The sequence below is a fragment of the Struthio camelus genome, chromosome 1, assembly GCF_040807025.1.
Source record: "Struthio camelus isolate bStrCam1 chromosome 1, bStrCam1.hap1, whole genome shotgun sequence".
In the NCBI taxonomy this organism is placed as follows: domain Eukaryota; kingdom Metazoa; phylum Chordata; class Aves; order Struthioniformes; family Struthionidae; genus Struthio; species Struthio camelus.
In genome coordinates, this window is record NC_090942.1 from 153,471,854 (window position 1) to 153,495,048 (window position 23,195).

At 38.0% G+C, this 23,195-nt stretch overlaps 1 protein-coding gene across 1 annotated transcript in view; it reads left to right on the top strand.

Moving 5' to 3' along the window:
- The window catches only part of LOC104143367 (uncharacterized), a 417,508-nt gene that overhangs the window by 22,093 nt on the left and 372,220 nt on the right, over positions 1-23,195 (top strand). The window contains exon 3 of the mRNA XM_068925206.1: positions 16,207-16,262. The gene's annotated coding sequence lies outside the window, so the exon portion shown is untranslated. The remainder of the gene's footprint in view (positions 1-16,206; positions 16,263-23,195) is intronic.

Sequence of the window (23,195 nt, forward strand, 5' to 3'; positions counted from 1 at the left end):
TCTTCATATATCAATGTTATAGATTGCTTTAACAACAGACATTTTACCATATCACCTTTTAGCTTTTATTTGCTAGAAATCCATTTCAGCTCTTGTAATCACTGTTTTTTTCATATGATGATGTGCTGCCTGTGAACTTCTTGCCAGACACCAGTTTTGTCTCAGTTTTGACTTTTAGGTAATGTTTTAATGCATTTAACTGCAAAATGTCCACTCAACATCCATAGGAGTAAGGACTGAAATTTTACGCTGGGTTTATCACAAACAAACAAATAGCACAATGAGCATCTACGGTGGTGAGCCATGTGAGAAGACAGAAATTGGATGAAAAATGATAGACTTCAAAGCGGTTCTTTGGAATGGTGATATTCATTCATTATTTCATGACTGAAATCCCAGCCACTGAGGCTGGGATTCATCTAACTAGCTCTTGTCATCCATGTTTAAGCTAGCTGTCTTGACTCTCTTTTTAGTCACGGGAGAAAAGTTTGTGCTCTGATGGAATACTTCATTTCATCCCACTGTAAATGTTTAAAATAAGTTACATAATTTGTGTCCTGAAAGTCTCTCTTGTTCTTCATTAATTGTTAAAAGAACTTACAGTAATTAGCCTAGATGATAGTAATTCAATGTGACATTCAATGTGAAATGAGACGAATAGTGTTTGAAGACATGTGAGAAAAAGCTCCTCCCCAAATGACTGGACTTGTAGTTGTTGAACCAGAAACTATCACTGTATACTATTGTGGCACACAACTTATTTTTGAAGTGACTTTAAAAAAAAAGAAAAACTACAGAGCAGTGCAAAGGGAAATTCCTTTGCTTCTCAGAAGCAATCTAAGCTTTGAAGGGTCTATGAGAAAATCCATAATTTCTGCTTGGACTACTCTTTCTTGAGCACAACTGAAAAGTTTAGAATATGAAAGCAAACTTACAGATGATTGCAGTTATCTCTTTGTACTTAATTGTAGGTGGATTTTCTTCTCTGAAAGTCCAAATCTTTTTTTTTCATCTCTCTTATCAGCTATCATTTTTCTTTATACAGATCTTGTTGTCCGTGAAACGATGTATCCTTTGTTTTTGGAGCAAAAAATGATGTTAGCGTACATTCTGATAACCTCAGCTTTCATCCACAAATGAAGAGCAATTCCAGAAATTCTGAGGGGAAAAATATTAGCTGAACTTTATTCAATTTTTAAAAAGCGATTGTGTTTTTTACTTCCGTGCTACCTCAGTACAGCAGTCATAAAAAGCAAAGAGGGTAGGGAGTACAAAGGGTTTACTGAACAGGGTCCTTTTGCAAAAGGAACATGTATATTCTATTGCAGGTCCTATTCTGTGAAGAAATCATAATGAAATTATGATTTTCCCATTTTTTACTTCACAGAGAAAGTAATCTCCTTGAAAACGTGCTGCTATGACACCATCACCTTTTTGGTATGTTGCTTCCATTTCCTTACTCATTAACTTAATTTTCCTGTCTTCCTGCTCACTCTTCTGCCAGATGGAGTGCAAGTATGAGGTGACACTCCAATCCTGAAGTGAAAGTCTGCATTTTGAGTGTCTGCTTTCAGAATCAGCTGAGCAAGGAGATGATCCCTTCTGGCCCTGAGAACTGTTTGTGGGAGCATAGGGCTGGCAGTAGCACCTCAGGTCATTGTTTGCAGCTTCTTCTTATTAAAGGCAACATCATGATGCTATCTGAGACAGTTATCAAACTCAGTCTTGAGATTAGCTAACCCTCCCCCATCACCTTCATTATTATTGTTACAAGTTTCCCTTGAAAGCTGATTTCCTCAGCAGAAGCGATCCTTCTAGTTTCAAGGGTAAATTCACTTAGCTTGGGTTATAGCAATTTATTCTTATTCCCATGGTTTGCCTTGAATGGGGTTTATTCCCTTGAAACATTTATGAATAAGAACTGTAGACTATCTCCTATTTCTAGATCCTTTCATCTAGGCTTGGTTTTCTAGGGTTTTCTCAAACAATGAATTCTCCATCCTAATAAACTTTCTTTCTATCAGTTCTAGTTAAAATTTATCTTTTTTGAACAGTATTCTGAGTAAGGTCTTGTAGAAGAGTATTAATATGTATCAATCTCTAACGGAACTACCTTACTTTATACGTTTCAAAACTACAAATGTCTTTTTAGCGGCTGCACAGCATCAGCAACTTATAATCATCTTGTGACCTAATAGTATGTGTGAGTCTTTTTTCCCTGTTACTTTCAACTGAGGTACCCCAGGTTTTGGAAGAAAGTCATGTTTTCAGTTTCTAAGCGCCTGACCTGGCTTTTTGTGTTGTTTAATTTCATCTCTTTTTGAAGCTTGAGGCCTCAGATCCACCTGGTTCTCCTCTATTAAGGAGGCCTTCTCATTTTGTATAATCAGCAAATGTCATTCCTACTTTTTCTGCCAATGTCTTTACTGAAATCGACCAATATAGTTCAAGACCAATCCTTGAGAAGCTTCACTAAGCTTCCGCTGGCCCAGTAGTTCTCCTGTTCTCCTTTCAACACAGCAACACAACGTGTTGCCATTTTCTGTATATCTGGTTACTTTCCATGTTATGCTCCTTGTACTAATCTCATTTATTTTTTCCCCGATCAAATTAATAACAGTTTATGTGGTGGTATATCTTGTGGTCTACTGAAGCCCTGATGGATTGATCTGCTTCATTCTTTCTAAAACAGGCAATCGGTGTATCTCATCAGTGAAACATATCTGCCTATTCTAGCACAAAGACTCTTTGGTAAACAAATGTTGTGTTGTATTCATGTTTTACAGTTACCTCCATGTCTCTAATTTTTGTTTTCTGTTTACATTTGCTCTGAAGTCTGGCATATTTTGGTATAGCTTATGGGCTATCAATTTTCCATATTAATTGACTCCTCCTTTTAAATATAAGTGTTCTGTTTACTCTTCTGAGACTATACAATATCCAACAAAGATCCTTGCTACTGATCAAAGTGTGATCCAGTGTGAATTAGAGTCACAGAAAAAATTGGGTTGGAAGGGACTTCTGGAAGTCTCTAGTCCAACCTCCTATCCAAAGCAGGGTAAACTTCTGAGTCAAACCAGGTTGCTCAGGGTCGTGTCCTGTCAAATTTTGAAAATTTTGAAAATTTTCAAGGATGGGGATGTCACAGTTCTTTCACTGTGCTATAAAGGGGATCATCCTGTGCTTCAGACTGAGCACAAAAGGTTCTTTGAGGCGTTCTTCCATTTTAGTTATGATTGTGCATAATGCAAAACAAGGCATATTAATGGTTTTGTCCCCAAGTTTAGGCAAGGGCAAATGCAGCCTCACTTTAAAAATAAGAGAGATGAGGGAAGCAGATCTGTGCCCAAAGAATGCAGTGAGTGGTTGTGCTGCCTGGAGCCCAGGCCTGAAGGGAAGCAGCACTGGCTAAAACCTTTTTGTAGTGGAAACTTTTCAACCATAGGGCTCTAAATATTCCCCCTCCCAGATCTCTGTCCCATGAAGAAAATATTGCAATTTTAGCAACAGAATCAATTCTCCAGTCTTGAGGATTCACAGAGGAGCCTGAGAGAAACTTCAATTGTGTCAGCAGTTGGCAAGGGGATGAGGAACAAGTAAGGACTTTAGATCCTCACGGTTGCTAATAAGTGAATGATTGTTCAGCATATCATCTTTATCGTCATTTGCCAGATTTTTCTTTTTCTGTCCCTGGAAACAAAGTACTGCTCTATTATTTCTTAGTTAAAAGCTCTTATTGATCAAGACTGTCTCAATCCCAGAAGGCAGGATGATGTGAATATGTAATATTGGAGCTTACATTGGAGCTGAGATTGTTGCTTAGGGAATCTGGATACATAATACGTGACCTCTATATCCTGTCAAAGCAGCTCAATATATGAGTGTCATTATTTTGTCTGCAATAGACTGCACTCATACTGGTGATGAGGCCAAGAATCACTCACAGAAATTTATACATTAATTTTGAATAACAAATATATTTGAGAAAATCAGTCTGGTCACAGATAACTCTCAGCTACCACTCTATGATAACTCACAGATACCTCTTTTTTCATTTATTTTAAGTTAATGGGTTGGTAACAATGATTTTGTGGCTTAAGGTGGATTAGGGAGCATCTATTTACAACACGAAAATTATTGTGTGCGTATTGTGGGGTTTTTCGATTATTGAAAAGAATATGTAGCTATAAATTATTAGATACTAACTTTCAAGAAAGAAAGTTTTAGATTTTATCCACACTGGGAGTAGTGACTTTCTCTTTCACATGAGAACCTACAGTAGAAGGAGGCAGCAGAGAGCCGATGCAGTAGAAATTGTGTGAGCACTGGCACATGCAGTTTGATGCAACATATTCTCCTTGAAGTGTATCCCTGTGCTGGAGCCCACTCTATTCCATCAATTTTACACATGCCAGTCCCAGAGAAGACTGTTGAAAACATCTAGAAGTAGAAGTATATCCTAGTGGACTTTCAGTCTCTCTTTAGTGCGTTCCACTAGTTATTCCAGGAAATGGCTTATTAACAGAGAAAGAGAAACTTGAATAGATAAAAGTCATAATTTTTTACTTATAACTCTGCAAATCACCTTTGAAGAAAAAGCGGAGAGAGCTGCTACCTTACGCTGGCAATGTATTTTAATGTAAAGAATTTTTTATTAGGTCTAGAAATCATCTAAATAGTTAAATGAATAATAGAGATCAAATTCAGGTGAAGACACATTCTATATGCTTCATTACCATTCTTTACAGGAGAGAGATGTTGAGGAAAAATGCTTAAACTGCTTCAAGTCATATCCTCTCACTCCTGCCAGCTATCATTACAACTTGAAAATTAAGGTAGCATCAGTACAAGTGACGATAACAAAGCCTTATACACAGGCTGATGTCTGGTCAATACAGCAGAATGTTTTTATTTTAGTCATTTATTTTTAGAGCATAAAACTTGACACATTCACAGGTGGGAAGAAAGTTGAAGACACTAGTGGAACCTTGAAAGGATGAGAGATGATGATTTGTGTACTTTCATCCAGTCTTGGGATGATATTACACGTAACCCAGACACAGCTAATTCACTGTACTTTCTTTTTTTTTTTTTTTTCTCCCTTTTTGCGCTGTTGTAGTCCTTCTGGATCAAGTTATGCTCAGATTCTGAATCTCAGTTTTATAGGTGCTTCCTTGCAACTGCTGGTCAGCCAAAGCTACTTCTTTTGTCCCTTCCAGAGTTTACTGCTACACTAAATCAAGCAGAAAGCTTATGCTGACATCTGCAAAAAGAATTTCATAGAGAATTTTGTGGGGTTTTTTTTACAAGCTGATTCTGCCTTTTTCCTTCAGACCTACAATATGTGCTTTCATTGTTCCCACACCAACTTATGAATATGTTGATGCCGTTTTCTCTTTTTTTAAGCTCCCATCTGAGTTCTGTTCATCACAGATGTTTAGACACACAGCTGTCCATCTACAGTGGTTCTGCATGAAAGACCATGGCTGTTGTGTACAAAAGAAGGGATTCAGGCAAAGTGTACTATAAATAGATAGCATTGTCTGCCTCTTCATTCTCCACTGGAGTCCTAAGTTCTGGAATTGGAATATTTGCTACTTTATCAAAATAGTTTTTGCCTTCTGCCTCTGCTGAACTAAAAGAAGGAGCACAACCTGAGCATTTATTATGGCTGTTATTTGTGAAAAGTTTCCATTCTCTCTGAAGCAAGGAAGCTGGCTATTCTGAATGATACATGTATTTCATGGTGAACAAAGACCCTATTACATAATATAGCCTCTTCACCTGTATGAGTCAGTAACCTTCAGGTAACATAAACTGTTTAAATATACTTCAAGGTCATGCTATTAATGTCTTAAGGATTTGATTTAGGGAACAGATCAGCATGCAGCATGATAAGCCCCTTTGAAAACTGTGGAGCAGCAGCATAATATCTGAGAGCATTGTGGCAAATTGGGAAGTTGAGATGGAGCTGCTAATTATTCCAAGGCATATTTTTGAAAGGACAGGAGGTGTGGGATGTTCTCTGCCAAGAGCCCCTATTTCTTGAATGCTCTCACCATCTCCATATGCACATACGAAACTTTTAAGCTATGCTGTGTGTGTATAAGCTGTAGCTAATATGGTCTTATCTACTGCTTGAAACCTTGAAAATCAGTGAGATACAACTCGATAATGACGAGGGCAGCAGTGGAATATTTTGAGTAAGACTAGACTATCAAAAAACAAAGAAAAAACTGCAATTAGCATCTGTTACAGACCCCCAGGACTAAAAGAGAGTGAGGAAAAATATTCATAGAACAACTCTGGAGTAGTTCAAAACCACACGGTACTGTCCCGGAGGGGACTGTAACTGTCCAAACATCTGTTAAATGATAAAGCTACTGTAAATATAGATCAGAGACTCCTATGCACAAATGAAAGTGTATGGATCCTAAAAAAGATTCCTAGCTTTAGTAGTGGCATACGTGATTATCAAAAATATAGTGCTAGCAAGTCAATGTAAAGAGAAAACTGTATAGAAAGAATGGAAATAATAGTAAAAATATGTAAATACAATTGGAATATTCTAGTGAAAATGGGCTGGTTCTAGTCAGGTATTTACCGGTAAGGAAGATTACAACGGCTATAAGAAAGTAATTTTTCCCAATGTGAGAAGGACATTATAATTAAACTTTACATGCTGCTGTATTGCTGAAAGAATAATGAAAAAAATGAAGTAGCAAGGAATTTGACCAGAAAGAACTAATGTAAAGGCTTTAAAATAAGGGTCACTCAGTTGCAGACTGAGATTTTTTTAAGATTTCACAATACATGGAATTATAAAGGAAAAAAAAATTAATGGCAAACATTTTCTTTGCTGCATTACATTGTAAGGGATTGATAGACTGCGGGAGAGTAGAATTCTCTAAAGAATTCTCCATCTTCTTTCATAGTGTTTGTCGTCTTTTTTGTCCTCCTTCTCTTTCTTTCTTTGAAAAGTAAATGATTGTTTCCAACCCAGATCAGACAAGCATGCGAACTGGGACACCAATGAAAAATGGTGTCTGAAATGCTGACTGGTAGGTCTATCTAGCTCCTGATTCTTGTCTTCAGCTGCCAACCAGTATGTTTAACTTTGCAGGTGTTTGAGACATTTGGAGATGACTTCTTGTGTGCCTTTCTACCATGTGGTTTCTGCAGGATTTTGAGTCTAAGTAGAAGGAACCTTTTCTGAAGCCCAAGGCTTCCAAATCACCTTTGAAAACTTGTGGCACTTTCATAAGAATACATCAGACTCGCAGGGTTTATCCTTTGGTGCCTCACACAGGTACATCACATGTAGCTGCCTGAGCTGTGGCTGATTGACCTTCATTTGGTTGCTCATCAAAGGTAAAGCAAAGAAAAGTAAGTAGGTGATCACAGAAAAGTTCACTGGCCACTGAGTTATATTTAGTGTTTTATTGACCATTTTGGGCTTCTTCCAACAGTGTGAAAAGGTATGTGCTGCATTTTATTATGTTAATGAGACATGAGAGGCACACATAAAAAAGCACTTGGTTCACACTGGGTATCTGTAAGAGGCAGCTATTTTTAAATATCTGTAGGTGGTTCACTAGCACAGGTAATTGAGTTCCAACATATTTCTCCTTTGAGTCCTTCCAGAAGAATGGTCTGCAAAGTAGGAAACAAAGAAAATAGCTTTTAAGGTACTGCTGCATTTCTTAATTTAAGCCGTAATGAAAACATTTTGTTACTCTGCTCTTGTATCTCCTTTTAAGGAAATATTTACATATCCAAAAAGAAGCCCTCTCCACATTCAGAGATAAGTACTTTAATACAGCCACTTATGTTGTGTATTTATGCAGGTGTTTTGCAGACGAGCAAAATACTTTCTTATAACAGGCTATGATGACACGGGCATCTTCATTTTTGCAAAGAATAGGCCCCTTGGCAATTACAGATGTGTTAGTGACTTTCTGCTTTCACTGAGAATATCTCAAAACCCATTTCATTCTGTTTCATTTCTGGTTTGCAGGGGTTTTTACAGGAGAGAAGGCGTTTTACTTCACTTCTATAGACTACAGTTTATCCTGGGAAGCCATTTCTTGACTCATTTATATTTATTTCTAATAAAGTATTTTTGTCAGGTCTCAGAGGGGGAAGATACAAATTAAAAAAGCAGAATTTCAGAACTCCTTCTTCTCTTTTTTTCTGCGCTTGCTTACTTGTTATAATTGTCAGGCGGTTGAGTGTTAAGTTCTCTGAAGTCTCAGTAATCTGCCTTCTTCATTCTACTGAAAGCATCCTAGTTAACTCCCCTTTAAAGTCAAATTAACAGGTTGCCCCTCTGCTCTCTGTCCTCATGGCTTTCGACACTGCTGATAAATCCCTCCTCTGCTGCACAGCCTGCTCATGTTAGGGTCATGGTCATCTTTTTCCTTAGGAATTAATTTGCAACTTTAGTTGTTGAAGCCCTTCCCAAGCTTCTTAGTTTCTTCTTGCTCTTATTGTTTTACTTGAGGCATGGTCTCAGTTTATCCACCTACCTGTACTGCTGGCTGGTACATCTTGTTGTCCCTTTTAGGCAGTGACTTGCCTGTGTGGGCAACCTGTCCTCCTGAATGTCTTGACAGGTCCTGCCTCCTTCCTGGTTCATCTCTGTCTTTTTAGGTAATTCCTCATGATTTGGTATACCACCCTGTCCTTCTATCCCTTCAACAGATATCTCCCTTTCCAACAGGTTTTGTTGATGAACCCAGTTGTTCTCTCCATAAAGTTATGACAATGATGGAAGAGTAGTGCAGAGTGACTATTTCTGGGAGGGGAAAAAATTTATTTGCTGGAGAAATGAAATTTCTGGCAACTCAGAGTTGTTTGCGACTTTGGTTTAAATGTGTGAAGTAACTGTGCCTGGAAAAAAATGTTTAGAAATGTTCGAAAGCAGTGCCATTGGCTTATCTCCTAGCTGATAAGCAGCGCAACACAGACAGCTCAGCTGCCTGAGGGGACTTGGAAGGAGGAGAGGCGAATTCAGCCCCTCTGCGGGGGCTGCAGTTTCACTTCGCTGGGTCAAGGAGGGAAAGCAGCAGTGAGAGCGACACAAGGCCTGGTGATTGGTTAGGATCCGAGCTCCAGTGAGCATCGAGAAGAGCATTACCAGCAGAGGTGAGAAGCCCATCGGCAAATGCCATGCAGTTTCATGAGTTTACAAATGTGGCAGGAGGGAAATCTGTCCATTCAGGGAGCTGTGCGCCGATCTGAACTTGGGTCTTCTGTGATCTGGGAGAATTAACTAACCACTGTGATACCAGCTGAAAGGGGAGGTGAAGTGGACTGGAGCCTCTCTAAACATACATCCCTGGAGAATAAAACAAGCAGAGACAAGTGACTTTTGGTAGCAAAGTAACGTCTGGTACAATAAGCTCCAGCCTTGATCACACTCCCATTTCATAAGCATGCTGTACCCCTATAACAAGACAGTATTCCTGTCTGTGGAAAATGTATGGCCTAATTGATAGGGCAGGCAAAGGGTTAAAAGGAAAACAGAGACACAAAGACTGCAAAATATCTTGCTGAGAGTCTTTCCATAAGGCAATGATAGAGGTGGGGACACAACAAACTCTTCTGAGTCTCTGGCGTTGTTTGCCTTAACTACCAACAGTCTCCATCATCCTTTTAGAATACAGTGACCAGTGCACTCTGGTGCACTTTTACATAGCATTTGGCAGGGTGTGCAACCTCCATGCAGTTCAGATGTTCAGGAAAGGGCCCCAAATGGGAGAGCTGCCCCTGACACAAGCTGCACAGGCTTAGACTCCAGATGCCACTTCTCATGCTCAAACCTGAGCCCTGTAAAAGTGACTGCCTTTCCATCCTGGATGCCTCGGTGCCTTCGCTCAGTGCTGGGCACAGAAACAATGAGCTCACTTTTGGTGCACACAGGCAGGGATGAGGGAACATCAATCTTAGTCACTCAAAAACAGAAGGTCGCATTCAAGATGTTGGTTCAAGAAAAACACAGAACAAAACGACATCTATCTGTGAAGATGAAGGAAAGCCTGTTTCTGCCTCACACAATGGGGAAATTGTTCATGAGCGGGTCATGCTTCTTTATAAGTGACACTCCCAGGACTCATTCTCCCTGCTCCGTGAAAATACAGCTAAGGTCAGGAAAATGCTGTGTTGTCATCCATACTGCCATTAAACTTGCACACGTCACTTGAAAAACAAATGTTTTTGGTCTTTGCATTTCCAGCATTGCTTTACCTTTCTTGCTTGGCCAAACACTTCCACCTCTGCCCTTCTCCCTCCACTATTCCCCTTTGTCTCCATCCCCCCCATCCTCACACAAACATCTCTAAGCCTCCTTTTGGACTAGGGAATCCTGTCATTGGAGCAAGTGAATGTGGTACGGCTTATTGAGGAAATTTGGTTGGGGAGTTGCCAGTTTGAGGGTAATTTTAGATGTCATTCCACTTTAAAATATGCTAAATCCATGCTTATGCAGCATGAGAACTCTGCTGTAGCAGGGTAGGAACCATAGGATAATGTTTGGGCATTAAATTTGTAGGTGGCTGTAAGTATTTCAACTTGCATCCTTATTAAACCTTTTCAGTGGTGTACAGCACATTCTCCTGAATTGCTTGGATTAATGGCTCCACAGCATTTTCTCTGGCCATGAATTAGGTTTAGGTATTATGAAAAAAAGCTTATTTTCAGCTTTCATGTTCTGTGCGTCTCTCCCCTCCCCGTCATTAGACATTTTTCTATGTTTGTTTCCAGTATAACGGGAGGACTTCCTCTGAAATTGGCACAGCGTTCACATTTATGGACCTACTCTTTTGTATTATTTTATGGCAGCGATGTCTCTTACTTGACCCAGGGTGACAGCTGCATTTTTCAATGGGGCAATTGTGCTCGAGACGTTCAATAGGTGTTAAGCGAGCAGTTGTTATCTGTGCTACCGGTGGTGGCAGAGACCCACCAAAACCGCGGAGGTGCTGCTCATCGTGCTTCCTGCAGCAGTTGGTAGGCAGTGCCAGTCAGCGGGGAATGGTTAGGGTGAAGGAGACCCAATCAGGCGTGCTGTAATTTACATCTGATTGATGAATGCAGGGAGAGTGTGGAAACACCAACTAGGAAAAAAAAAAACCTGCGGTAGTGAAGGATTTGGGACATTCTGTCTCTCTTACTTTCTTCTTCTGTTTCTGCCTCTTCAGTAGAACCAATAAAACGTGAAAGGGCTGATAGTTAAGGGGGGCTGGAGGGAGGGAGGGAATAACTTTCTGGTGGAAACAGCCATTTGAAAGGAATCCTTTAAAAGAAATCTGAAAGATAAACTCTGTGTGCTTAATGTGGAACCAAAATGTTTATTTTGTAAATTTTTCACTTTCAAAAGTTTAAAATGAAAATATGCTTTTCCAGTAAAAGTAGAAGTATATTTATATTACTATTTCTTGCATGTTTGCTGATTACACTAATTATTCAAAATTAACTGCTATTAAACTATAATGGAAATCTGAAGTGGTTTTGTTTGTTCTTTTTCTTTACTAAAATAATTTTTTTAAAATATATGTTACATGTTATTGTATGTTTTATTTTTATTTTATAAAATCCTCATATAAAAATGTTCTCTGATACAGATTTGAAGCGCAGTGAGACTCAGCAGCACTTTATCATTCTATCCTTATATCAGTATAGTTGGTGCTATGGTTTTCATTCATTTGATCTGCTTAATGTGGTCTGAGTCCTTCCTCTCGTTCTTGTGTGCATGTGTGTAAGTATGTTTGTTTGTTTTATGTGTGCGTGTGTGTTCCCACTACAGTGTTCAATGTCATTTATCTCAGTATAGAAGAACTGGAGCTGATATTGATTATGCTTTGTTAGATTTTGAAATTCCTTTGTAAATGTGTAAAGCCTGTAAACCTCTACCGTTCCCAGCAGCTTAAGGGAATCATCCTTCCTCTGACCACATAATTGTTAAATTGTGCATGCAAAATGGCTTGAGGATATTCTGTCCCCTTTCCAGCAGGTTATCAGGGAAAACTTGCCAGAGAACATTGTGTTGTTTATATATCCTCTAGGTTAACAACTCAAAGGTCAACAGTTGCCAAAAGCAGTTTCACTTCGTAACTACTACTTTTCCCAAGCTCTGCAACCTGCCTCACCAGTGATCCTTATCATTTATTAGTGAAAGCGTATATGTGCAGCTTCTAGACCTCTACCCATAGGCAAGTAATCTTGCTTTGCTGAAATATTCTGTTCATTTTCCTATATAATTAATCATGATGATTAATTACCTGCATAAGCAGATATTACACGTGAATATACTAAGCTTACATTGTAATATTACCGGTTTCTTTCCTAAAACTTCACACTGAATCCGTCTGTAGTGAAAGTCGATTGCCTGTAAGAAAGTTTTCACTGGTCTGGATTTAATCACTTTCCTTCTGCTAAGAACAGAGTTGTTTTTGCCTTTTCAAGTTAAAAAAAATTATTTTACTAATTTCTCTAGATCACAAGATAGAGTATTATCAAATATTTTAATTATGTTGGTCTTAAAGAGTTTTACCTTGTTCTGCAAAAGCCTGATATCTCCCTATTGATTTAAAGGAGTCACTCGTCTTGTGTGCTGACGATATTGAGTTTGCAATCAGGTGCATCATATTTTGGTGGGGGGAGGAGGGCTTTGTCTTTGACTTAAAGGCTTTGTAAACTGTTTATCTAAAAGGAAAAAAAAAAGTCTCTCTCTTTAACAGCAATTTCAGAGGGTAACATTTCTACGTAGGAAGTTCTGTTAAAGTTGACAGATCTTTGCCAAGCTAAAAAGGTATGCCAAATGCTCATAATAGTTTTGTCTTTTGCAAGTGCTGCTAATAGTTCTGTTCATTTCACAGGAGTCCTGCTTTTTCCTGAGCCCTTACCTCTGGTAATTCTGGTGGTTAGCTGAAGCTATCTTTTAGTCAAAACTGTCTAGAAATTATTGCTCAAACCGCCTCGATACTGATAGCATCAAGATGAAAAGATGAAGAGCAGAACTGTATTTTTAAGTTATGTAGCTTAAAAAGTAAAGACATTCAAGCTAAACCACTTCATGCTAAACCACTTCATAAGCCATCCAAGTAAAACTACCTTGGTGCTAAAACTTGCAAATCGAATATGTGCATAAGTTAAGGAATTTGGAATACTGCTATGTTTTTAAACGTGTGTGTGCGTGCGTGTGTAATTTTACAAAAAGAAGCCTTTATATTTTATCAGAACTTGAGTGCTTACAAAGCAAATGTAAAATTCAGTTCAAATAGATTGGGTTTGTTTTTCTGTTAGTTGTGATGGTATCATCAAATCAAATAATATAGTTAATGAACATTAAAGCCAAAAAAAAAACCCAAAAGAAAACAAATGGGCAATGATGGGAAAGTAATAGCTGCAGTACAAGAAAGGAATCTAAGCAGATAAAGCAGATGAAATATCATGGAGCATCTGAAAGAAATGAAATGAAAACAGATTGTCATCAGATCCTTTTTCTTCCCCAAAAGTTTGATACCATTTCTTTGGGGAATTGTTTGCAAATGACATATAGAATATGTGTAACACAACCGTAAACAGACATGTAATTTGCCTCGCTTACAATCTGTTCCATGATCTTTGTTCATCCTAAGGAAAAAAGACAAGGTGCACATCTTGGAACAGGAGGATGAAGAAATAAATCAGAGCTGCAGTTAATAGAACTGTATTGGGACATTACAATTGTAAATGTTTACTATTTTTCCTTTGTGCATATTCCAGGATTTCTGCTAACTTCCTTCCTCTGTGTCTTCATAGAATGTTTATTATTACATTTTAACATAGATAAACAGCAAACAATACAGATAGTCTGTGAGAAAGTGTGTTTTATACACATTCCAATCTTAACTTTTGCTTAAATAGAGAAATATAGAAAGTACGCTCCCCTTGGCATGGGCAGCAAAGTAGTTATCCTCAGCTTTTCACTTGGGTTTTGTTAGTTCTGTTTGGGTCTCAATAAACAAGCAGGATTAAAGAGAAACCGGTAGTGGAGAAAATTATATGTTTGAAGTATTAACTGGTATATTCAGCGTTTCTTACATACTCTGTCACTGAGCACATGTTGCCCGTAGGTCTGTAACTGAGCTGTACTTAGCCTTTTATGGCTATAACTGCCTTTTTTTTTTTTACTAAAAGGCAGTTTACACTGCGCTATGTGCGTGTGAGAGGGAGGGAATGCCTTCCTTAAGTTGCTGTCAGAGCATGGGAAAACAAAATCCCATCATTTCTGTTGCCCTTGTTCCACTCCACTTCATCCATACGCCAACCGCGCATGGCCACTTGTCACTGACCCCTGCCTTGTCCCATTTTCTTTCCCCCTTTGAGGTTGCACATGTGTGACTGCACAGAGCGGCACTGCATTTGGACAGCGATTGTACGACATTGTCTAGCTCAAGCCATGCAGAAATGTGAGTGGCTCTGTGCAGACCCAGGGCTTAGCAGAGGGAGCGCGCCTTTATAGGTGGTCAGAGCAGACATGCAGTTCCTGACAAATCTTATTGTGTCTGTAATAGGCTGCAGAATCACTGGAGTAGAAATGGAGGATGTGAAGCTTGGGTGGGGATGGCTAAGGGTACGTTTTCGTCCTATCTTATATTCTGTGCTTTTTATGCCATTTAAATTGTGTTTCCTACCGGAATATAAGTATGCTTCTTTCAGTGCCGTTGCTTAGCCCACATTGTCTCGTTGAACAAAACCAGTGCTGCAATCAGGGCAAATTTTACTTTATAAAGGCTGAAACGATGATACTGTGCATTCTTAAGAACTGGTTAGCGGTCAAGTCAAATCTTCCTTGCAGATAATGGCTGTTCTGAGGGGAAATATGAAAATGACAATAGATAGCTGCTAATGGTCTTAGCTGAGTTACTCACATTTACTCATTTAACTCATATAGACAAGTAAAAAATGGTCACATAACTGACCCTTCACTTACATACAAGGTAAACAACAGTATAGTGAAGTGATAGTATAAATCAGAAGAAAAACATGTCTTGTTTGGGAACTACTTAGTCTTCTAGATTTGATCATACTGCCTAAGTGTATGCATAGTGATGACTAAAGAACAGTCTGAATAACATACATATACCAATTTTTAATTTTTACCCTTAAATCAGGATTAGCACTGTGAAATGGGGATAGAAAGAAAGCATGCAGTATAGAGCTGATGCCACAAAAGGTGCATTTCGTATATTTTCCATATATATCTAAGCAGGTTTTCCAAGTGTATGTGCCAGTGAATAAACCTACTTCTACCAAACATAATAAAACTCAGTCCACTTTTTAAAAATCAAAATTTAAATTTGAAAATATTAGGGTTAGTGCCGTTTAAGAAAAATGGGGACCATTCATCTAGTTAAGAATACAAAAATTTCTGTATGGCCTCCTATTACAGATAGCAAAATGCGAAGCATGCTTATGGCATGTCAGCTAATTGACTGCATGCATGGATACTGGGATTTGGATTCCCCCCCAAAACAAAAATTTATATGAATAAACTATGAGATTCTATAATAGGATAAAATTTAGCAAAAATAAAGGCTTATCACATTTTTAAAAATCATTTTCTAAGTAACAGGAATGTTCTATTTTATTGTTAACTTGAACACTGTTATTGCACTGTGGTTAAACATGCAAAATTAATGAAGAGAAAAATAATGCGGTTGTCTTAACATTATTCCTTTGTGCATATGCCTTACAATAAAATACTTAAATATAATCAGCTTCACCTATAAATATCACATATATCAGCTTCTCAGCTAATATATTTTAATACAAAATATTATATACTTTTGCATATTAATTCCAGGGAAAAAATGTCATTGCTATACGCCTGCCTTAACGTTGTTGTAATCATCTGGTCCATCTTAATTGTCTCAGGATCTGGCTGAGAGTTGCTGAGTAGTAAACTGACCCTAAGAAGAAATGACTTTTTGCAACATTTAAAGATTAATGTAAGAAGTCTTAACTTCTTTGGCCTGGTACACAATTAAAAACATTGGGGGAATAATGGACTTTGCCTATGGCAGTTGCCTTGCCTCTACTTAGATTCTATGTTTTTCTTCATCTTCTGACCTACCTTCCTTGTTACATTTCTAACGTTGTTCCTATGCTGTAACATCTCAAAATATTAATAAAAATACTTTCATAATATTTTTTTCCTAGTGGGAATGTTTCTGAAAAGGTGCTGCTGGTGAGGAACTAAGAGATACACACGGCTGGTAAGTTCTCATTGGTTTTTCTTGCGGTTTGCCTTTCCCTTATTGACCTCTAAGGGTCAACCTTTCAAGTATCATTGCCACTTATCGTACAGTCACAGCAAATCCAGCTGGAAGGGAGCTAGAAAGACCATTCAGTCCCTCCTCCTACCTCAAAACAGGACCAGCTGCACCTAAATCATCCCTGACGGATGTTTGTCTATCCTTTTCTTAAAAAACTCCAAAAATGGGGATTCTAAAAATTTCTTAGGCAATCTAATCCTGTGCTTCACTGCCTTTAAAGTGAGAGAGATTATTTCTCGGTTGCCTTTTTTTTTCCTAATATCTAAGTTTAATGTCCCATACTGCAGTTTTCACCATTATCCTTTGTTGCATCTTCAGCAAACACGGAGAAAAATCTATGATCTTTCTCTCTGTGGGCACTTTTCCTATATTTGAAGATTGTGCCAGGTTCTCTGTCTCATATACTTGAAAATCGTACCAGGTTTTCTATGTCTCCTCTTCTTCAGATTGAACAGGAATTCTGCATTTTGGCTTTATATCCTTGTGATCCCTATTTCTTTCCTTCCCTCCCTCCTTCCTTACACTTCTTGCATCTGAAACAATTATTTGCTAAGATCCAACATATCCACTTGAGGCAATAATGCATGTTTAAATTTTATGCAGTCATTGCAGGACCTGTCCTAAAGTAAATGCCTGCATCCCTTACACAGCCAATGTGAGAAAAGGGCAAGTGGCTGGCTTCCAGGAGAGCCTGTCTACCCGAATTAGGTGCCTGAACAGTACAGTATGTGTTCTGGAAAAGCAAGGGATAATGGTGACTAGAGGAGAAGGGACTGAAAAATGTGCCAAGATATCTGTAAAATTAAGAGAATATGGTGACTGGTAGCTAGTCCTATGAAGAAAATATTCCATATCTGGATTCCCAAGAAATCATTATCTTCCTTGACATCATTCTCTCACTAATTGGATTCATGTATTGAAGAACCAAGAAAAAAAGATCTATTTGTGAAATCTTGGCCCTAAAAGTAAAACTCTGCTATCTTCAAGGGAAATGGGAGTTCAGTGTCTTAACTTGTGCTTAGGTAACTGCAATAGGTACAGAGCCTGCTAAATGTAGGGGCGCTATGTGTTTCCTCAGGGATAAATACAGGAGCTTCTGCTTTATTTGAGGCCTAACATTTGGCCCATTGTCTTTTGTAGTGAGAAAAAGAATGAATTTTTGTGATACTGTAGTTTTTACATTTTTAAATGCCTTTTTTTTTTAATGCAGGTCACGTAATTCAGAATCAAATTCAGTCATTTCAGAGTAATCATTAATATGTTGCTCGCATTTCAGATGGTTCTACTTTGTTGTGGGCATATTAGTTTGTGTTCTTTTGATATGTTTAATTTTTGCAGTTAAAGCTTTCTGAACTCACAGTGAGGTATTTGTACAAAGTTAATTAGCCCGTGCAAATTCTCTAACATCTATTTTCTACTTTAAAATAATTGAAATTGTCTTTTATTGTATGGTTGAAAAAAATTAAATCGTTAGTGATTTTTCTAGAATAAAAAGTGATCCGCACTGTGTTAGACTCTTCAGATAGGTTTGATCAACTTTCCTTAGTCCACTGATTGGATAAAAAGGAGAGAATTTTACTAAATTGAGTAATATATCAAAGACCAGATAGCTACCCTGGAAGAAAAAATGAAGACCAAGAATATGCTTCTGTTCCTTTCTGTAAAGCAGACCATCGATCTTGGAAGAAATAAGTCAGAGGACGATGGTGTTATTACAGTTTAAATACTGACTTTGCACAAATCAGGCCATCTTAGTGTCAGACAGGCATAGGCAGAGGTGGAGAGCTGAAAGAATGGAAGATAGAAACATTTTCAATAATTAAAGCCAATACTATTCAATAACATAGTCACAAGACGTTTAGTTTGAATTCATCCTGTTTAACTATAGACATCAAAATGAAAATGCAGTCTCCCAAGACTCCCTCTATAAACTAAGGAAAGAAATCGAAACGCCTTCACAATCCCATTCACTTTCTAGATGTATTAAACATCCTTTTCTCTTCCCTGGACACTTTAATCAAATGACTGAAGAAAGGTGAGGTAACAGTGGAACTCTGTCCCTCAGCTTGGGGTGATGTTTACACATTGTTTGCAACCTGGTTTTATACTAGTGAAATCTGTGTGAATACTGTCAGAATCCGACAGATTGATGGTAGAAACCCAGTGGATGTTGTAGCCTTTTCCTGTTATTTGCAATTAAGACAATATGTTTTTCGCATGCAAAAAAGTTTTTCTAGGAAAGAACAAAAATCGAACCCAGGTATCTAGAGGTCTAAACTAACAGTAGCAAGCTCTGTTTGTACTTTCTGTAGAGATAAAACATAGTCCGTTATTACCTAACATGGCAGTTCTTAGTACACCAAATTTTTAGCAGCTGTGTACTTACATTCCCCTTAATCTTTCAAATTCCCAAATAATCTTTCTGAAGGACATTGCTGAGACATAGTATTATCTATGCAGTTACATGTGAAATTCCCCAAGAATCTTAATTCACAGTCTTCACAATGGGAATATTCAGGATGCAGACTTCTATCAATGACAGCAAAATATTCAGGTGATGAATATCAATAAATATTTAAAGGTGGAAGGACCATGGAGCCAAATAAATAACTCTATTCTTATAAAATTGCAGCACCAAAGTTTAGAGTCATAAGCAGACGGAATATAGACATGATTGTGCAGGTCAATATTAGAAAGAAAAATGCCTTCTTTCCAAGTTTTTATGATAATCATCACAAAATTGTAGCAGTGGAAGGGGTATGCATGCTTCCATGCACCTCTTCAAGAGGCTGCTCCTAGATGCTGCCTGTCTCACTGCTGTAGATTCATAGTTCCCCTTGCTGCAGCAAGAGAGGCCGGTGAACTCAGGCAGATGTGCCGCCTTACCCGAGCCCTTGCCATGGCCTTACATATGCACCCTTGTGCTGTTTGGAAACCAGCTGTGGCAGGGATCTACCCAGTTCTTTAAGTTACGCACATAATGTAAAACTTCTCTGACAAGTGTGCAGAACTGAAGTGCAAATTCTGAGTAGACCCTAAGAATCTTTTTACAAATCCGTCACCTGCTTGCCTCAGTCCCTGATTGATAGCTGTACCAACTCCATGGTTTAGGAACTTAAAAATAGAAACATCTGGAATTTCTTGACAGGTGATTTTTTTCCTCACTTGCAAAGCACTTGGGAATCCTTGAATACGTGAATAACTTTAAGTGGGAAAACAGATAAATAGCAAGTTGTATATTAAAATACTTGCTCAAGGACTGCATAAAGGTAACAACAATCTTCCTATTTTCAGTTCCTATTATTGTCCACTTTATTCTTTAAACCCTACTAGCAGTCAACAGATGCAACAAGGTGCACCCTCTCCTGACCCTTCTGCTGCAGTTCAGTGAAGCTGGCACTGGACACTAGCTGCCTTGTGATCAGCTTCCAGACGGTCAGCTCGGCAGATCAGCAGCTATTCCCTCTGGGTGGCAAAGCCCCTCATGAGACCACCTCTGGCCAATTCTCTGAAATTGGGTCTGCCAGGGCCCTGGAGCTTGTGGTTACGTTTCAGGGTCATGTCCAGGTCCGTCAGCCTCGCCAAGGTTCTGGTCGCTTGGAAGGCGTATACTCATTTTGATCTCATGGCCTTGGGCTTGGCCCAGTTTTAATTAGAGTGTTATCCTTTTAAAAATACATTTATGTACAAGTAAAAAAAAAAAATCAGAGAGAGAAACCATAAACTCCATATTGAAAGTAATTGATGCAATATGAAATAAAATTTGATGAAACAAGATAAAAATGTAACGTATCAAAGGACGTAATTTGGAATCTTTGCATGGTAGTTGATGAACATCTACCCCTGTTGGCCTCTAATGCTGGGAAAGAGACAGGCGTATGACCTAGAATGTGTTGCCATTTCTGCCTTTTGCTCTGGTGGCTACTTACTTGTGTTTGAAAACTGGAACTGTTTTCGGTTATTCCCTCTGGAAATTGCCACGAACCAAAAGCATGTGGCAAAGAATAAAATATATTTATCTTTTTTTTTTGATATTTCCAAATTAAACAAAAATGAATGTTTCTGATTTTGTTGAAATTCTTGTTCGATAAATGTGCACTAATGTGACCACATATGGCGCTCTGAAGTAGGTCCTCTTATAATTGTTTCAAGAAAGCAACTTCATTGGCTCTTGCTGGAATAAAAAAATATGTTACCATCACTCTTTGCCAAAGGAAAATAGACTTAGACTTCTGATTTTCATGCATTACTTGGCAGACATCAGCCAATGCTATCAACCAATACTATCACCGATGTATGATCCTGACGATCCTGATCTATGTTCACTCTTAAAATCAAATTAACTACTCCTGAGAAGTTTAAGTACCACTAGATTTCAACAGATTTCCCAGTGAAAGTTCCTAAAACACAAATCATGAGAATTTTAGCAGAGACTGCCAATGTAAAGTGTCTTTTAGAAGGGGAGTAAAGAATTCATGTGCTTTAAGGAAGAAATATGGGTCTTTTTTCCATGTTTTGTAGAAGAACTGACAGTAACTTCCATACTGCATGCAATTGCATTGCATACTGCATACAATTTTAGTAGTTCTAAGGGTCATAGACTAATTTAAACTAATTAATTGTCACCCATTCATCCAGATCGTTAACCAAATCTAAAATTTAAATACAGGATATAAGAAGTAAGATACTCACTGATTATGTAAGTGATTTAGGAACATGATTGCTTTTGACTTTTGCTTAGACTTGTGCTTCTGAATTATTTTACTGCTGCTCTTAAAAATCTTCAGCCCCTCCCCCCTCCCTCTTTTTTGATATCCTGCACTCTTCACCCCGAAACAATGTATTTTACGTCCCAATAGTACTAGTAAAGCAGTTTGGAAAAGTGACTACAATACATCTGTTTTACCATCGAAACTAATAGCATTCTTTACTTAAAGCAAATGATTGTGCACTAATTTCTTAGTACAAGAGAAAGCGATGAAAACAAAATTGTCCCAAAACAGCATGGCATCTTAAAACAGTATATAATATCTTTAAAAGTTTGTGAATCATGTCTTTGTTCACTTTGGAAGACAATATATCTTCATTAGTGAAGATGCAAAATGTAAAACCCAGTCTGTAATAGCTACTTAGTCACCCTTTCACTCCCACACACAGTATTTAGAAATACCAGAAGCCAAAATTTCAGCCTCTTCTGTGGAAGAGAGGAGTATTTTTTTCTTAATTCAGATACCTGGAAAGGTGATTTATCAAACTCATTCTTCTTTATACAATGCTATAAAATCAGATAGCATGTTGAACTGATTGCCATAATTCTTCAAAGTTTGCTTTCCTGAGTATAGCAGATGCATATCGTGAGCTGTTTAGATCTAAAAAACACACTGTGGATTTGATATTGAATTCTTGTACCTCTGTTTCCTACTTAGTGCCAAAATATGCATTTCTGCCAAAATACGCATTTCTGTGGAAAGTTGTGTTGATAAAACTATATTAAAGTAAGGACCTAATTGTTTTTAAAAGCATTCATCAACAGATATCATTAGCGAAGTATTTTAATCACTATAGTTTATGTAGACTAAATGTAAGCATTTATTAATACAAGCTAGGCACTCGTTATAAATTTGCACAGAAAATGATAAAATATTATGTATGAAATGAATCATTAGCATGGATCATTAAGTCCTCTATTTTCATTTAATTGAATTTGTCAGTAGTACCCTCTTTAACTGAAAACCAGTCATAACCACAAAATTAAATAATAATTAAAGAAACAACTATTCAAAGAGTTGCTTGGTAGCTAAGGTGCCATTTAACCAAAACAGCAATTTAATGTAAATTGCAGCCCATGTAGACATAGTTCTGAAAATTATACATCCTGTGGTTCATATATGTTTGAATTAGCAAAGCATTTTCAGCATCACAGTCTAGATATTCTCACACAGGTTCTGTAAACGTAAAGAAAGACTGAATAAATGGGTGAAAATAGGAATAAATAGACCTATGACAATTAAAGCTAATTAAGACTTTACAGAAATAAACTACTGGCTGTTCAGTAAATTTTTAGCAGCTTAGCAAATGCACTAACTTACAGTATATGCATTCTGTCACGGTACGCAGTCGTTCAGTAATGATGCGGCACTTGTTATTAATAATTCTTTGCCCCTCTGCATTTTTTCTAACTTTACGAAGTATTAAAAGACAAGTGGATTCTCCCATTCTCAGATTTCATCACACTACCTCTTTCATGAGAGAAAAGGAAAAATTCCTGTTGATTGTATCATATCTGACAGGGAGACAGGTCTCAGTGCAGCTGAACTAGCAGTACCCTGCTCACGGTGCAGCTCAGGCGGCAGTCGAAGGGCACGTACTGAGATGTGCCCCTGCTGCTCCAGAGTCAGGATCGGGACCATCCTTTCTTATCACTGGTGATTCTCTCACATCAGGTATCTTTGGGATAGCGGTGTTTTATTCACAAATTGTGTTTTGCACAACCACCAGGGGGAGGCAAGATTTAAGGAAATAAACTGGGAAAACTTTATGGAAGCAAGTAGTTTTAAAAGGAGGATGGGGTAGAAAGTTTTGAGCAGAAAAGAGAACTGAATAACACAAGACATTTAGGTTAAGCTGGTGTTCTAGCTGCTACTCTCATGTCAATCAAACCGTAATATGCAGTTACCACAGGTGTGCAGTCTGAAAGAACTTGCATCACTTTTGCCCGTTGTCCCAATGCAAGCCCCTTTTGCTAACTGCAGATATACAGCTGTAGCAAAAACGGGTTTATTTCCGTTTCCTAGTAAACTAAGCTAATATGAAAGTACAGAGCTGTAAGTAAATGATGCTAAAAGTTTCAAAGAAAATGTCTCTTGTTTGAAT